This window comes from Bos indicus, chromosome 8 (genome assembly GCF_029378745.1).
Source record: "Bos indicus isolate NIAB-ARS_2022 breed Sahiwal x Tharparkar chromosome 8, NIAB-ARS_B.indTharparkar_mat_pri_1.0, whole genome shotgun sequence".
Taxonomy (NCBI): Eukaryota; Metazoa; Chordata; class Mammalia; order Artiodactyla; family Bovidae; genus Bos; species Bos indicus.
The window spans coordinates 84,377,934-84,395,266 of record NC_091767.1 but is presented as its reverse complement, the minus strand read 5'-3'; the positions used below and the strand labels follow the sequence as shown (position 1 = coordinate 84,395,266).

Sequence of the window (17,333 nt, the reverse complement as noted above, 5' to 3'; positions counted from 1 at the left end):
GCCGACCTCGCAGGAGCCCTCGGCCCCGAGGGGGCGAAAGTCGCGGAGCGGAAAGTCTCGCTCCAGGGCGTTGCGCAGGCGTTGCTCTCAGTCCCTGCCCCTCCGACCGCCAGGGTCCTCCCCAGACCAGGTGTTCTCGGTGAGTAGCACATGTGAACCCCATCTGTGTCACTGGGTCAGGCCATCTGTGGTGGGTGTCCCTGTGGTACTTCTTCAGTGAGGACCCCCGGGTCGCGGGGGCAAGATTCAGACCTCCAGGGTCTGGCCCTAGGCTTACACACCACACTGGGGGCGCCTGCCCGCTCCTGACTCCTCCTACCCAGCCCCCTTAGAGGGGGCCCCTAGCTAGGCTCAGAGCTGCGGCCCGCCCCTTCCTTTCTCTAGGACCCCGCCCAGCCCAGGCGCAGCACCCTGCCCAGGCCCAGGAAATGCTGAGGAAGCACTAAGATTACCGAGTCCTCAGCGGGGTCTTCCCAAGGCAACTCCTGGTGACCCGTCCTGCAGAGCTAGGGGAAGGTGTGTGGAAGATTCTGGGTCTGTCTTGGTCCACACTCCTAGTTTAATGGTGGATCACTAAGTTTATCCAACATTAGACTACATGGACGGAGGAGACTGGTAGGCTGTAGTCCATGGGGTCACGAAGAGTCAGACACGACTGAGCGACTTCACCGTCACTTTTCACTTTCATGCATTGGAGAAGGAAATGGCAACCCACTCCAGTGTTCTTGCCTGGAGAATCCCAGGGACGGCGGAGCCTGGTGGGCTGCCGTCTATGGGGTCGCACAGAGTCGGACACGACTGAAGTGACTTAGCAGCAGCAGCAGCAGACTACGTAGCAGTGATCAAAATAGACATACAGATCCATCCTTTAGACTAGGAATGCAGTTCAATTCAGTCGCTCAGTCGTGTCCGACTCTTTGCGACCCCATGAATCGAAGCAGGCCAGGCCTCCCTGCCCATCACCACCTCCTGGAGTTTACTCAAACTCATGTCCATCGAGTCGGTGATGCCATCCAACCATCTCATCCTCTGTCGTCCCCTTCTCTTCCTGCCCCTAATCCCTCCCAGCATCAGAGTCTTTTCCAATGAGTCAACTCTTCGCATGGGTGGCCAGAGTACTGGAGTTTCAGCTTTAGCATCATTCCTTCCAAAGAACACCCAGGACTGATCTCCTTTAGAATGTACTGGTTGGATCTCCTTGCAGTCCAAGAGACTCTCGAGAGTCTTCTCCAACGCCACAGTTCAAAAGCATCAATTCTTTGGCGCTCAGCTTTCTTCACAGTCCAACTCTCACATCCATACATGACCACTAGAAAAACCATAGCCTTGACTAGATGGACCTTTGTTGGCAAAGTAATGTCTCTGCTTTTCAATATGCTATCTAGGTTGGTCATAACTTTCCTTCAAAGGAGTAAGCGTCTTTTAATTTCATGGCTGCAATCACCATCTGCAGTGATTTTGGAGCCCCCAGAAATAAAGTCTGACACTGTTTCCACTGTTTCCCCATCTATTTGCCATGAAGTGATGGGACCAGATGCCATGGTCTTAGTTTTCTGAACGTTGAGCTTTAAGCCAACTTTTTCACTCTCCTTCACTTTCATCAAGAGGCTTTTTAGTTCTTCATTTTCTGCCATAAGGGTGGTGTCATCTGCATATCTGAGGTTATTGATATTTCTCCCCGCAATCTTGATTCCAGCTTGTGTTTCTTCCAGTCCAGAGTTTCTCATGATGTACTCTGCATATAAGTTAAATAAGCAGGGTGACAATACACAGCCTTGACGTACTCCTTTTCCTATTTGGAACCAGTCTGTTGTTCCATGTCCAGTTCTAACTGTTGCTTGCTCACCTGCATACAGGTTTCTCAAGAGGCAGGTCAGGTGGTCTGGTATTCCCATCTCTTTCAGAATTTTCCAGTTTATTGTGATCCACACAGTCAAAGGCTTTGGCATAGTCAATAAAGCAGAAATAGATGTTTTTCTGGAACTCTTTGGCTTTTTCCATGATCCAGCAGATGTTGGCTATTTGATCTCTGGTTCCTCTGCCTTTTCTAAAACCAACTTGAACATCTGGAAGTTCGCGGTTCATGTATTGCTGAAGCCTGGCTTGGAGAATTTTCAGCATTACTTTACTAGTATGTGAGATGAGTGCAATTGTGTGGTAGTTCGAGCATTCTTTGGCATTGCCTTTCTTAGGGATTGGAATGAAAACTGACCTTTTCCAGTTCTGTGGCCACTGCTTACTGAGTTTTCCAAATTTGCTGGCATATTGAGTGCAGCACTTTCACAGCATCATCTTTCAGGATTTGAAATAGCTCAACTGGAATTCCATCACCTCCACTAGCTTTGTTCGTAGTGATGCTTTCTAAGGCCCACTTGACTTCACGTTTCAGGATATCTGGCTCTAGGTGAGTGATCACACCATCGTGATTATCTTGGTCGTGAAGATCTTTTGTGTACAGTTCTTCTGTGTATCCTTGCCACCTCTTCTTAATATCTTCTGCTTCTGTTAGGTCCATACCATTTCTGTCCTTTATCAAGCCCATCTTTGCATGAAATGTTCCCTTGGTATCTCTAATTTTCTTGAAGAGATCTCTAGTCTTTCCCATTCTGTTGTCTTCCTCTATTTCTTTGCATTGATCGCTGAGGAAGGCTTTTTTATCTCTCCTTGCTATTCTTTGGAACTCTGCATTCAGATGGGAATATCTTTCCTTTTCTCCTTTGCTTTTCGCTTCTCTTCTTTTCACATGGATCCAATATTAGGGTAGCAGTACAGACAATGATAGACACAGGGATCTTCCATTAGACTAGGTAGTGGAGACCATGGTAGATTCAGGGGTCCACCTTTAGACCTTGGAATCCTCTATTACTAAGTAGTGGAGACAAATACAAACACCAGACAAATACTGCTGCTGCTGCTGCTGCTAAGTCACTTCAGTCATGTCCGACTCCGTGCAGCCCCATAGATGGCAGCCCACCAGCATCCTCTGTCCCTGGGATTCTCCAGGCAATAATCCTGGAGTGGGTTGCCATTTCCTTCTCCAATGCATGCATGCATGCTAAGTTGCCTCAGTCATGTCCAACTCTGTGTGACTCTATGGACAGCAGCCCACCAGGCCCCTCCACCCATAGGATTCTCCAGGCAATAATCCTGGAGTGGGCTGCCTTTTTCTTCTCCACCAGACAAATACAGGGATCCTCAAATACAGACAAATACAGGGATCCCCCATTAGATTAGGAGTGCAGGCTAAGACATATCCAGGAATGCCCCAGGAATGGAGGAATGGAGACCCAGGTAGACACAGGGACCTCCATTAGACCCAGATAGATCCAGGACCCAACACTGAACTAAGCAATGGAGAGCAAAACAGACATAGGATCCACCGTTAGACCAGGAGTGCAAACCAAGACAGACCCAGGGATCCACATGAAATTAAAAGACAGTCCTTGGAAGAAAAGTTATGACCAACCTAGATAGCATATTGAAAAGCAGAGACATTACTTTGCCAACAAAGGTCCATCTAGTCAAGGCTATGGTTTTTCCTATGGTCATGTATGGATGTGAAAGTTGGACTGTGAAGAAAGCTGAACACCTAAGAATTGATGCTTTTGCACTGTGGTGTTGGAGAAGACTCTTAAGAGTCCCTTGGACTGCAAGGAGATCCAACCAGTCCATTCTGAAGGAAATCAGCCCTGGGTGTTCTTTGGAAGGAATGATGCTAAAGCTGAAACTCCAGTACTCTGGCCACCCATGCGAAGAGTTGACTCATTGGAAAAGACTCTGATGCTGGGAGGGATTAGGGGCAGGAAGAGAAGGGGACGACAGGATGAGATGGCTGGATGGCATCACTGACTCGATGGACGTGAGTCTGAGTGAACTCTGGGAGTTGATGATGTACAGGGAGGCCTGGCGTGCTGCGATTCATGGGGTCGCAAAGAGTCGGACACGACTGAGTGACTGAACTAAACTGACCTGAACTGAAATACCAAGATAAATCCAGAGAACCACCATAAGACAGAACAGCTGATGCAAAGGCGTTACGATTTTAATTCTTTGGAAGCTCGAGGTACAACCAGAAGTTCAGTGTGGCCACCCCTGGAAGTCTCTGAGATGGCCCAGGTGGACAGAACTGGCTCTGTGGTGCCTGGCAGGTAGCAGCAAAGAGATTGGTATCTTGTGGGACAGTAGGGCAGGGTCCCAGCAGGCCAGCCCCTCCCTGCCTTTGCTTTCTTAGTCTAGTAGACACTCATGTTCAGTGTAATATATAAGGGCCCTCCTCTTTCCTGAGTCAGAGTTGTTTCTCCCCATAATATTTAGACCTGTGGGTCACACATAATGACTTTCTTCATTTCCCTTGATATGAACCAAGCATGTTCGTCCCATCTGTCACACTGAGAATCCAGGGGCGTCTGCAGGGCCCACTGTGATCTGCCGCCTCCAGACCACACTCAGGGACATATGACAGTGGCTCAGTCATGTCTGACTCTTTGCAAGCCCATGACTATACACTCCATGGTATTCTCCAGGCCAGAATACTGGAGTGCATAACCTTTCCCTTCTCCAGGTGACCTTCCCAACCCAGGGATCGACCCCAGGTCTCCTGCATTGCAGGCAGATTCTTTACCAACTGAACCACAAGTCGTGTCTTCCTTTGAGCCCCAAAGGGAAGCCCTCAGGGACAGGGGACCCCAGAATTCCCTACAGATGGCCCCATGCTCACCTCTGGGGTCTTGTGGCCTTCTCGTTGGCTCTGATGTTTTGTGCACAACACTGTACCCAGGACAGCTGTCTGAAGATGCATTAGCAGGGTTGGAAGGGGAGGTCTGGTGTGGCCCTTGAAATCACAGGATAGAGCTGGTAGGAGCTGCCTGCGGGCTGCCTGCACTACCACAGGCTGGGCCAGGGCCTGGTTGTTTAGAATGTATATGCTTCCCGGGGCTGCTATAACAAGGTCCCACTGACTGGGGAGCTTAGGACTCCAGAAGTGTGTAATCTCAGGGTTCTGGAGGCCAGAAGTCTGAGGTGAAGGTGCTGGCAGGGCTGTGCTCCCCGTGAAGGCACTAGAAGTGGTCTTTTCCACGCCTCTCCCGCATTTCTCTTCAGATAATTCCTTGGCTGTGGCAGCATCATTCCAGTTTTTACACAGCTGTTCTGTCCCTTTGTGCATGTCTGTCTCTGTGTCCAAATTTCCCCTTTTTATAGGGGTCCCAGTTCTATTGGAATAGGGCCACCCTAATGACCTTGTTTTAACTTGATTGCTTCTGTAAAGACCATATTTCAAAATAAGGTCATGTTCTGAGGTACTCAGGGTTAAGTCTCAATCACTTGAATTTTGACAAGGACATAGTTCAACCCGTAACAGCCTATAACATGTCAGGAGTGAGACAACATGTTTTCTTGGCCATCTGTGGCACACTTACATGTTCTGGGTATTCAAGCATGTGGTGCTGGCCTCCATTTGTCCTGTTAAGGAACTGGGAGTGGCCTGAGACTTCTGTACAAGAAACCGTCCATCTTGTTATGCCTCAGAACACCCACTTGTGTCAAAGACATCTTCAGGAGCAGTGGGAGACAGTGGGTTCTCGGCCAATATGAACTCAGTCTAGACCCCATCCATCTTTTCTGGGGCTTCTTGGAAAGGCATGCTCCTGGAACACCAGCAACACCTACCATGGGTAGGGAGGGAAACTGAGGCAGTAGCTCACCACAGACTCAGACTGCTTGGGCCACCACCTCACCCCCTGCCCCATGCATGTCAGGGATCATAGTTCTGACAGGCACCCAATGCCTGAGCCTTGAAAGTCTAATCTAAGGGATAGAAAAGATCCTGCCACCCTCCCAAGGGAAGGGAGACTGTGACATGATCAGGGATAGACCATCGTCTGAAAGCTAGGCCAACCCTACCTTCCCCCCACCTCTCCAAGACCTGGCCCAGATGGGGAACAGTGCCTGTGCTATGCCAGGCTGGTGTCCCCAGGCCCTCAGGCCTTAGCCACCTCCTTAAGGGAGCCCTCCCTGATGCCCTTCCCAGACAAAGCTGTTCCGTGCTGCATGACCCCAAGTTCTATGAAGCAGACAAGACATATGGCTCCCCTGCTGAAGGCAGCATGTGGGCAGCTGGCAAAGAGGCAAGAAAAAGCCAGCAGAGGCTCTTAAGAAGCTGACCCAAGCCTTGGCCTCTCTGTATTTGGGGATCCAGCCCCCACCCCATTACCTCTTCCCCATCTTCATTGGCATCTGGGAGCACAGAGTATGCCCAGACAAACACTTGTTGAATAAATGAACTGGCAGGAAGGAACCAGGGAGACTGGTGAAAGGGGAGGGTTCTGGAAGCTCTGGGTCTCAATATTCTGCTCTGTAAAATGGGCTTACACACATGCTACCAGAGATTTTGAGGGGATGCTGAAGATCTTGTCTGGGCATCTCCTTCCCTCAAGACTTAGCTGGAGTGTTGCCTGTCCCAGAGAGCCTACCTTAACCTGATTCCCCTGACACAGCATCCATAGGCCATGGTACCCCAGGGGGTGGTCATTTTGTGTGTGTTTGTATAATAACCTTGGAAATGTAAAATGCTTTTTGTTTTTCTTTAAATATTCATTTTTTCTCTCAGTATAAAAATAAGATTTTTATCTTAAAAACTTCTCATAATGGACCAAGGCTAGAAAATTCCATCCCAAAGTAAGAGTCAGGGCCTGCCTCCTCCCAGCTGCCTTGGGTGGTCTCATGGGCTTAAGGGCTTCCCAGGTGGCACTTGTGGTAAAGAACCCGCCTGCCAATGCAGGAGACATGAGAGATGTGGGTTCTATCCCTGGGTCAGGGAGATCCCCTGAAGTAGGAATTGGCAACCTACTCCAGTATTCTTGCCTGGAAAATCCCATGCACAGAGGAACCTAGTGGGGTACAGTCCATGGGGCCACAGAGAGTCAGACCTGAATGAGCAAAGTGACTAAGCACTTTTAAATTAAGAGCAATTATTTTAAAAAGTAATCTAAACTTGTAGCTCCAATGAGCTGGGTACCTGGGGAGAGAAGAATTCTCCCCAAAATATTTTCTGCCAGGCTGTTTGTCATCCTCCACACACACTAGTCCTCTGGCTGCTCCAAAGGCAGGCCAGAGCTGGTTCTTTTCTGTAGGGAATGCCTGCCCGGAGCCCACTTCCCATCAGGGCTCTGACTGCTGGGTTGTCTTCCCTGGCCCTGAGTCTGCACAAGTGAGGCATTCCTTGACTTTCAGGAGGGAGAAAGGTGAGTTACCCCCGGTGACATCTGAGCCACCACCCACAGGTTCACAGTGATGGCTTGGAGATATGTAGCAATGCAGCTGGGAGGAAGCAGGCCTATGGGCTCTGTGCTTTCCTGGGGGGGCAAAAGCAGATGACGGAGTCATAGAAAAGAGAGGACCAGCCCCTCCTGAATGCCAGGCCCACTTGGGAGCCAGGACACAGGGTGCCCAGGAGGGACAAAGCCTGATGGGTTGCTTTGGGGGCTCCTCCTTCACCTCTGGGTGGCCAGATTGTGGCTCATTTTCTCCTGCCTCTTGACGCTTCTCTGTGTTTTCTGATTTTTTTTGCAATAGGCATGAATCTATTTCTTTTCAGAAAACAGGAGACTAATAAAGATTTTAAAGGTGGAACACATGTAAATGATTACACACAGTCACTGGACAGTTCTGAATTCTACCTGTCAGAAAAGATATGGACTGGCCCCTCATTTACAGATGGGGAAGCTGGACTCAGGGAGGTAGAATGATCCCACCTGTGGCCATTTGCCTGCTCGAATGATGCCTCATTACTGTGGTCTGAGGGCTCACTCACAGGGTTTGGGTGTGCTCTGCCACGGGGAAGGGGTATGTTTTCACAGACAGAAGTTTTTCCTAGGTAAGCCTGGGGTAAAATGTGCGTTGGTGAGTCTAGGGTAATCCAGAGGGTTGGTGGTTTTGAGCCAGTTAAGCTTCTTTGAGGCCATATACCTGCACAGCCAGCATGGCAGGAGCCCGAGTCCCCAGTGACAGGAGAGGTATGAGAGCCTGTCTCCCCATGCTCCCTGCCTGCTTCCCCCTGCCTAACACAGCCCCTGTGACCTCTTGGCCCTCATCATCCCCTCACAGGGCATTTTAACTACTTCTGTACCCTGCTGGTCGACTTTGGGTAAGCTCTGCCCTGTCTCTGGGCTCCTGTCTCCTCCCCACCTCTCCCAAGCCACATCTACTGAGGCTGTGGCTCAGGGGCACTGAGGCCCAGGCTTGTGGCCTGGCACACACCTTGTGGGAAGGCACTTCCTGGGCGTCCTAGGGAGTGGTCTTTCATAAGGTCTGGAAGGCTGGCCAAGGCCATCCAAATGAACACATTGGAGAGACCTGCGTGGAACAAGTGCTTGGAGGGCTCCCATTTCACAGATGGGGAATCTGAGGCCTGGGGGAAGGATCCGCCATAGCAACAGAGCTCACCCCCAAGGCCCAGCCTCTGGGGCCTGACTTTCTGGTTCTCTCTGCCTCTCAGTTTCCCTGAGATGGGCCAAAGGAAGGACAAGATGTACATTGCAAGACCAAGTGTGCTCAGGATGCGAGCCCCATCAGGGCCAGTAGGAAGGTTGGGACAGCCGAGAGCAGGAAGGGGCTGTTCTGAGCCCTGCAGCCTGCGTACCTACTCACCTCCTCACTCCCTGTGCTGACAGCTGCTTTTCTATCATTCAGTCTGATGATTACTGATTTTCCGGTAATCATCATGAGCGCTTTGCTGTCCCCATTTTACAAGTGAGAAACTGAGGCTCAGGCCTGTGAGTCATACATTTGCTAAGTAGCTGCATTAGTCATCTTCAAGGAATAGTAACCCAATATCAACCCAGAAGAGAAAGCTGTTGGCAGTTTCAAAGTTTTGAGGGAAGCCCTTCAGGCTAAGAATCCCAGAGCAGGGGAGCAACTCTTTCAGCATCCCAACACCTCATCCCAGAGGTGGGCTGGACCATGTGTTCATCCCTGGACAAAGAGCTGTGTCAGGTAGAGTCACTTGATGGACAAGGGTTCTGGGAACCTGTGACTGCATAACCACAGATAGTGTTTATAACAGATACTGTTTATTACAGCAACAGTCATTTCTGCTCATAAATCTGCAGTCCAGGCAGGGCTCAGCACCTTGGCTCTGCTCCACAGTGAGACTCCACTAGAGAGGGCTCATCCCAGGGCATCATCACCTCTCCACAGGCTGCTTGAGCTTCCTTATGACATGGCGCTGTCTTCTAGGAGCAAGCATTCCTGAAGACAGGAAACTGCGTGTTTATCCATGCCTTAGCCTGGAATGTCACTTCCATTGTATTCTGTTTATCAAGCTGCCATGGAACTCAGGTTCAAGGGGAGGAGACAGACCTCACCTTCAGCAAATCTGAGGGCCACCGTGGGAGCACAAGCAGTAGGCCAGACTTCTCTTGGGTATCTGATGGACACCTACACAGTAGCAGGCCACTCCATATTAGAGAACTAGGATCAAACTCAGACCCTAAGCGTAGGTGTAATCTGAGTTCTGATAAAACATGCACAAGGAGATGCAGACACAGGAGGGCTGGAGAACATGGCGTTAAGTGCTGATAGGAAATATGAGTAATGTCTACGTTTTTGATGTTTGTCCACATTTTCTGAACAGTTCAGGGGAATGTACACTTTATTCATCTGGCCTTGGGCTGTAAAGATGCTATCTGAGGGCAGGTGGGCAGAGACCATAACCAGAGACAAGGTCATCTCTCACATACCCACTTGTGGAGTCCCAGTGATAGTGCCCTCGAGTCTTCCTTCCCGTCAAGGCCCAGCTCAGCCCAGGTGGGTCCAAGCTCATGTGAATCATGCATATTGCTATACACGTTTCTCCCCTGTCCCCCCATGGCCTCAGTCCTCCTGGAAACTGCCTTGTTTTCAGCTCCTCTGAGAGGCTCAAGGAGGGCCAGGGGAGGCTAAGGCCAGCCCGTTTGGTGAAGGCCAAGATCCCCGAGGGTAGTGCACGGGCTAAATGTCTTTGTATCTCTGTGCTCACTGGGGCCCCTGTGCAGAGACAACATGTGGACAGAACATGGTGATCCTCGGTGGGGAACATGCTCCTTCAGCCTTCAGAGGACTGGGGGGTGCACAGGTCCTGCCTTGCCTTGTTGATGGCCACCACCTCTCAAAACCGGACTCACAGTGTGATTAGTTAAAAGGTCCCTGCCCAGCTCTTCCTTGACTCCCTATTTTATTCAATCCAGTTGTTAAATACCTGCTCCTACCTGACTCTGTGCCCCATGCTGCCAGCCTCTGTGATCTCTTCGGTTTCCAGGGCCCGGAGTAAAGCCTGCTCACTCATTCCTTCCTGTAGCTTCTGCTGCTGCTAAGTCACTTCAGTCGTGTCCAACTCTGTGCAACCCCATAGACGGCAGTCCACTAGGCTCCCCCATCCCTGGGATTCTCTAGGCAAGAACACTGGAGTGGGTTGCCATTTCCTTCTCCAATGCATGAAAGTGAAAAGTGAAAGTGAAGTCGCTCAGTCATGTCCGACTCTTCGAGACCCCATGGACTGCAGCCTACCAGGCTCCTCCAGCCATGGGATTTTCCAGGCAAGAGTACTGGAGTGAGGTGCCATTGCCCTCTCTGCTTGGAGAGCCTACTGAAGTATTTATTTGCAGAGTGGTTCCTGTAGAAACCATGGTAAAGGTTCTCGCCACAGGTCCCCCTCTCCCTCTGCTTCCTGAGCAACAATGGTGCTTCCTTGTGTGGCCCTGCATGATGCAGTGTGCTGCCAGCTCCCAGCCCCCAGCCCCATGGGCAGGTTAGCTCCGAGGCAATGGTTCTGCACTATGAGAAAGCTGGGGCTGTCCTGATGAACAGAAACTGTCACAGAACATCAACATGAGACAAGGTCACTCTGTGAGACAGGCAACACCATATATCACCAGGATAGAGACATAACTAACCATCCCCATCCTGGTGATATAAGTGACCGCTGCTTTGTTACCAGCCACAGCTTTTGCTTCCCTTCATTCCTCACACTTTCCAATAAAATGTATTGATACTCAAGCATAGAACAAGTCCCACTTCCTAACAGCATCCAACCCAGCTCTGCCTCCTTGAACCCTTATCAAGATTGCCTCACATGAGCCCAAACCCTACTCAGGCCCTCCCTAACATCATTGTTCTGAGACGGCTCACACGTTCCCATTGCGAGCACTTCATCTCATCTCACTGTGGGAGATCTAAAAACCCCAACGTTGTCCTGGGGGTCTCTGCAGGGAGGAATGGGGTGACTGGCACACAGGCTTCCCCTGCAGCCAGGCTTCAGTTGCTCCAGACCTCAGTTCAGTTCAGTCGCTCAGTCGTGTCCGACTCTTTGCGACCCCATGAATTGCAGCACACCAGGCCTCCCTGTCCATCACCAACTCCTGGAGTTCACTCAGACTCAAGTCCATCGAGTCAGTGATGCCATCCAGCCATCTCATCCTCTGTCGTCCCCTTCTCCTCCTGCCCCCAATCCCTCCCAGCATCAGAGTCTTTTCCAATGAGTCAACTCTTCACATGAGGTGGCCAAAGTACTGGAGTTTCAGCTTTAGCATCATTCCTTCCAAAGAAATCCCAGGGCTGATCTTCAGAATGGACTGGTTGGATCTCCTTGCAGTCCAAGGGACTCTCAAGAGTCTTCTCCAACACCACAGTGCAAAAGCATCAATTCTTCCGCGCTCAGCCTTCTTCACAGTCCAACTCTCACATCCATACATGACCACAGGAAAAACCATAGCCTTGACTAGACGGACCTTTGTTGGCAAAGTAATGTCTCTGCTTTTTAATATGCTATCTAGGTTGGTCACAACTTTTCTTCTAAGGAGTAAGTGTCTTTTAATTTCATGGCTGCAATCACCATCTGCAGTGATTTTGGAGCCCCCCAAAATAAAGTCTGACACTGTTTCCACTGTTTCCCCTTTTATTTCCCATGAAGTGATGGGACCAGATGCCATATCTTCGTTTTCTGAATGCTGAGTTTTAAGCCAACTTTTTCACTCTCTTCTTTCACCTTCATCAAGAAGCTTTTTAGTTCCTCTTCACTTCCTGCCATAACGGTGGTGTCATCTGCATATCTGAGGTTATTGAGATTTCTCCCAGCAATCTTGATACCACCTTGTGCTTCTTCCAGGCCAAAGTTTCTCATGATGTACTCTGCATATAAGTTAAATAAGCAGGGTGACAATATACAGCCTTGACGTACTCCTTTTCGTATTTGGAACCAGTCTGTTGTTCCATGTCCAGTTCTAACTGTTGCTTCCTGACCTGCATACAAATTTCTCAAGAGGCAGGTCAGGTGGTCTGGTATTCCCATCTCTTTCAGAATTTCCCACAGTTTATTGTGATCCACACAGTCCAAGGCTTTGGCATAGTCAATAAAGCAGAAATAGATGTTTTTCTGGAACTCTCTTGCTTTTCCCATGATCCAGAGGATATTGGCAATTTGATCTCTGGTTCTTCTGCCTTTTCTAAAACCAGCTTGAACATCAGGAAGTTCACGGTTCACATATTGCTGAAGCCTGGCTTGGAGAATTTTGAGCATTACTTTACTAGTGTGTGAAATGAGTGCAATTGTGCGGTAGTTTGAGCATTCTTTGGCATTGCCTTTCTTTGGGATTGGAATGAAAACTGACCTTTTCCAGTCCTGTGGCCACTGCTGAGTTTTCCAAATTTGCTGGCATATTGAGTGCAGCACTTTCACAGCATCATCTTTCAGGATTTGGAATAGCTCAACTGGAATTCCATCACCTCCACTAGCTTTGTTCATAGTGATGCTTTCTAAGGCCCACTTGACTTCACATTCCAGGATGTCTGGCTCTAGGTCAGTGATCACACCATCATGATTATCTGGGTCATGCAGATCTTTTTTGTACATTTCTTGTATTCTTGCCATCTGTTCTTAATATCTTCTGCTTCTGTTAGGTCCATAGCATTTCTGTCCTTTATTGTGCCTATCTTTGCATGAAATGTTCCCTTGGTATCTCTAATTTTCTTGAAGAGATCTCTAGTCTTTCCCATTCGTTGTCTTCCTCTATTTCTTTGCATTGATCGCTGAGGAAGGCTTTCTTATCTCTTCTTGCTATTCTTTGGAACTCTGCATTCAGATGGGAATATCTTTCCTTTTCTCCTTTGCTTTTCGCTTCTCTTCTTTTCACAGGTATTTGTAAGGCCTCCCCAGACAGCCATTTTGCTTTTTTGCATTTCTTTTCCATGGGGATGGTCTTGATCCCTGTCTCCTGTACAATGTCACTAACCTCATTCCATAGTTCATCAGGCACTCTATCAGATCTAGTCCCTTAAATCTATTTCTCACTTCCACTGTATAATCATAAGGGATTTGATTTAGGTCATACCTGAATGGTCTAGTGGTTTTCCCTACTTTCTTCAATTTAAGTCTGAATTTGGCAGTAAGGAGTTCATGATCTGAGCCACAGTCGGCTCCTGGTCTTGTTTTTGCTGACTGTATAGAGCTTCTCCATCTTTGGCTGCAAAGAATATAATCAATCTGATTTTGGTGTTGACCATCTGGTGATGTCCATGTGTAGAGTCTTCTCTTGTGTTGTTGGAAGAGGGTGTTTGTTATGATCAGTGCATTTTCTTGGCAAAACTGTATTAGTCTTTTCCCTGCTTCATTCTGTATTCTAAGGCCAAATTTGCTTATTACTCCAGGTGTTTGTTGACTTCCTACTTTTGCATTCCAGTCCCGTATAATGAAAAGGACATCTTTTTTGGGTGTTAGTTCTGAAAGGTCTTGTAGGTCTTCATAGAACCGTTCAACTTCAGCTTCTTCAGCATTACTGGTTGGGATCTCCAGTCTTTGCTATTCTGTTGTTTTCCTCTATTTCTTTGCATTGATCGCTGAGGAAGGCTTTCTTATCTCTTCTTGCTTTTCTTTGGAACTCTGCATTCAGATGCTTATATCTTTCCTTTTCTCCTTTGCTTTTCGCTTCTCTTCTTTTCACAGCTATTTGTAAGGCCTCCCCAGACAGTCATTTAGCTTTTTTTCATTTCTTTTCCATGGGGATGGTCTTGATCCCTGTCTCCTGTACAATATCACGAACCTCCATCCATAGTTCATCGGGCACTCTATCAGATCTAGTCCCTTAAATCTACTTCTCACTTCCACTGTATAATCATAAGGGATTTGATTTAGGTCATACCTGAATGGGCTAGTGGTTTTCCCTACTTTCTTCCATTTAAGTCTGAATTTGGCAATAAGGAGTTCATGATCTCAGCCACAGTCAGCTCCTGGTCTTGTTTTTGTTTACTGTATAGAGCTTTGGACACGACTGAGCGACTGACTGATAGAGCTTCTCCATCTTTGGCTGCAAAGACCCCCTCATCCAAGATAAGGAGCATTGGCTGCACTTTGCTGGAGCAGCCGTGAAGAGATAACCCCATGGTAAGTAAGATGGTAGGTGTTGCAAGAGGGCATCAGAGGGCAGACACACTGAAACCATACTCACAGAAAACTAGTGAATCTAATCACACTAGGACCACAGCCTTGTCTAACTCTAACTTCAGACCTCAGTTGCCTGCTAATAGACTCTGTGTATCAGTGTCCTGGGGCTACTACAAGGAAGTACCACAAATCAGGAAGCTTAAAACAACAGATGAATCCTTGGTGTGCCTTGGCCTGTAGGTGCACCACTGCAGTCTGCCCCCACCATCACGTGTCTGTGTGTTCTCTCCCTCTTTTTATAAGGACACCAGTGACTGGATGGACCTCGATGCCGGGAGCCAGCGTGAGGAGCTCCACCCATGGCAAAGGTCATGAGGAAGGAGGCTCGGCATACGCAAAGGCGAGATCGAGCCTCAGGAGTCCCTCTGGAAATTCTCAAGCATCTACCCCCAAAACCAGAGTCTGCCTACTTTCTGCTTTGTGCTCTCACCTACACATCTGACTTCATGGGGGGCTGTCCCCCACTACCTCTCTCTGAAAAAAGAGTTAACTTACAGCTCCAGTTAATAAAGTTCCTGGGTGTGATAGTGTTTCAACTTACAAACTCCTTTGGAAGTCGTCTAGCCTGCCTGAATAGGTTTTTCCGGCCACATGTGATTGTTCAGAGCCTCCCAACTGTGAGAGGCATGAGATGTTCTAAACTGTCTAAATACAGATTCCTTTGAGCAGTTAAAAGATTGATTAGAAATTGTATTGGTGAAGGGTTTTTCACTTGTTGGGCCAATGTTTGCTGCTAAGTCTCCGTATCCCTTACCTGCTGTGTCCCTGGCAGTGTATAGATTAATATAATTGGTGTAAGTAGTAGCTTTAATGTTTGTAACCTTGGACCCTTGAGTTAATTCTTTTTCTTGTTATAGCCCACCACACCTTTGCTCTGTAGGAATGCAACTTTATCTAATGCTTTTGGAGGGTGGCGCCTGACTAATCACCTTTAGAGAAAAATAAGTTTTCTGAAGAAAGGGTCTTAAAATGTTAACAGGCCTCTTGGCCAGAAGATGATGCAAATCACCAAAGCTTTTGCATATGATAAGTTTGCAGGAAGAAAGCCTGGCTTACTGCATGACTCTACCCCTTCCCCCATCATCCTCTATGCATAACTTAAGGTATAAAAACTACTTTGGAAAATAAAGTGCAGGACTTGTTCACCGAATCTTGGTCTCCCCATGTTGTTCTTTCTCTCACCTTCTGGCTGAATTATTCAGCCTCTTTTCTCCACTGAATTTCCTCACTGAGCTATCCTTATTTAACCACTCTTTATATCCTTAATTAACATTTAATTAAGCAATTGTTTCCTGATCCTCGCCAACGCCATCCCCGCTTCGAATTCCCTGGATCCACCGGGGTTGGACCCCGACACCTCATCTTAACTAGTTACATCTGCAAAGACTTTACTTCCAAACAATGTCACATTCTGATATTCCAAGTGGACATGAATTTTAGTGGAGGACACTATTTAACACATCATCATCTGCCTTCTGACCCCCTCAAAAGTCACTTTGGTTCCCCACGTACAAAATACACGCACCCCATCCCAACATCTCCCAAAGTCGTAAATCAGTCCTAGAGGGAGAAAAAGGAAGGCGCAAAGGAGCCACTGGTCCAGTGCAAGTCAGAAGCCCAGCAGTGCCAGTTCCAGTAGATTGCAAGGCCTGTAAATAACCCTTTGCGGCTTGATGCTCTGGGTGCGTGATGGTGGCCCTGCTTTCTGTGGCTTTGGCAGCATCTGTAGCCCCACCTTCTCTTTTCTCTGCTTCTGCCTTCATGGCTCTGCCCTCCAAGCCGTTCTTCCTTCACTTCATTCCATCCCTGGGCCTCTCAATCTAGACTGGCAGATGTAACTGATGTAACAGTCTCAAAAACCTTGTCGGTCTTCTCGGTAATTCATAGGGAGCCACACCATCAGATAAGAGGCTCCACAGATCTTTCCTGAATAACCCCATCTCTGTTCCTTCATTCCCCTGAGATGGTGGAGTAGGCCTGCAAGTCATGTGCCTAATCTCTTCCGCAGTAGGCTCTCCCACACCTTTGGTGCTCTCTTTAGATCACACTTTCTGAACAGTAAATTTCCTAAATTTAACAAACTGAAGTGAACTGAAGTGAAAGTCGCTCAGTTGTGTCTGACTTTCTGCAACCTCATGGGCTGTAGCCCGCGAGGCTCCTCTGTCAATGGGATTCTCCAGGCAAGAATACTGGAGTGGGTAGCCATTTCCTTCCCCAGGGGATCTTCTCGACCTAGGGATCAAACTAGGTCTCTCATATTGCAGGCAGATTACTGTCTGAGGACTTCCCAAATCATCAAGTACTGATTCCTTTTGCTTATCAGTTCCTTTCCCCAATTTCTTTCTTTCCTCTCAGCTTTTACTATAAACAGCAAGGAGAAACCAGGCCATATCATCCACATTTTACTTGGAAATTTCCTCAGCTAAATAGTCAAGTCATTCCTTACAATTTCTACTTTCCACTCAATATTAGAACATAATTCAGCCAAGTTTTTGCTACTTTATGGCTTTTCCAATAACTGGTTCTTCACTTCCATCTGAGATCTCACTGGAAGAACCTCTCATGTTCATACTTATGTCAAAAATATGTTCATGATCATATATGTATTCTCTGAGACAATAGAAACTTTCTCTACATTCTCCTTACTTCTTTCTTTTCTTTTCCTTTTTGGAGGCTTTTCTTTTTTTTAATTGAAGTAAAAATTTACAATGTCATACACCAGTACAGAAAAGTGGTCCAGTTATACATACATACATATATATAGTATAGCTCTCTGTTCTATACAGTAGGTCCTTGTCAGTTATCTGTTTTATATACAGTGTGTATATGTTAATCCCAAACTCCTAATGTATTCCTCTCTCCC

General features: G+C 47.9%; 1 long non-coding RNA gene across 1 annotated transcript; it reads left to right on the top strand.

Annotated features, from left to right (window-relative positions):
* LOC139184611 (uncharacterized) lies at positions 1 to 15,620 on the top strand. Its single transcript, XR_011568159.1, has 3 exons — positions 1 to 139; positions 14,284 to 14,410; positions 14,714 to 15,620. It is a non-coding gene; the product is annotated as an uncharacterized lncRNA (long non-coding RNA).
* Positions 15,621 to 17,333: the final 1,713 nt, after the last annotated feature.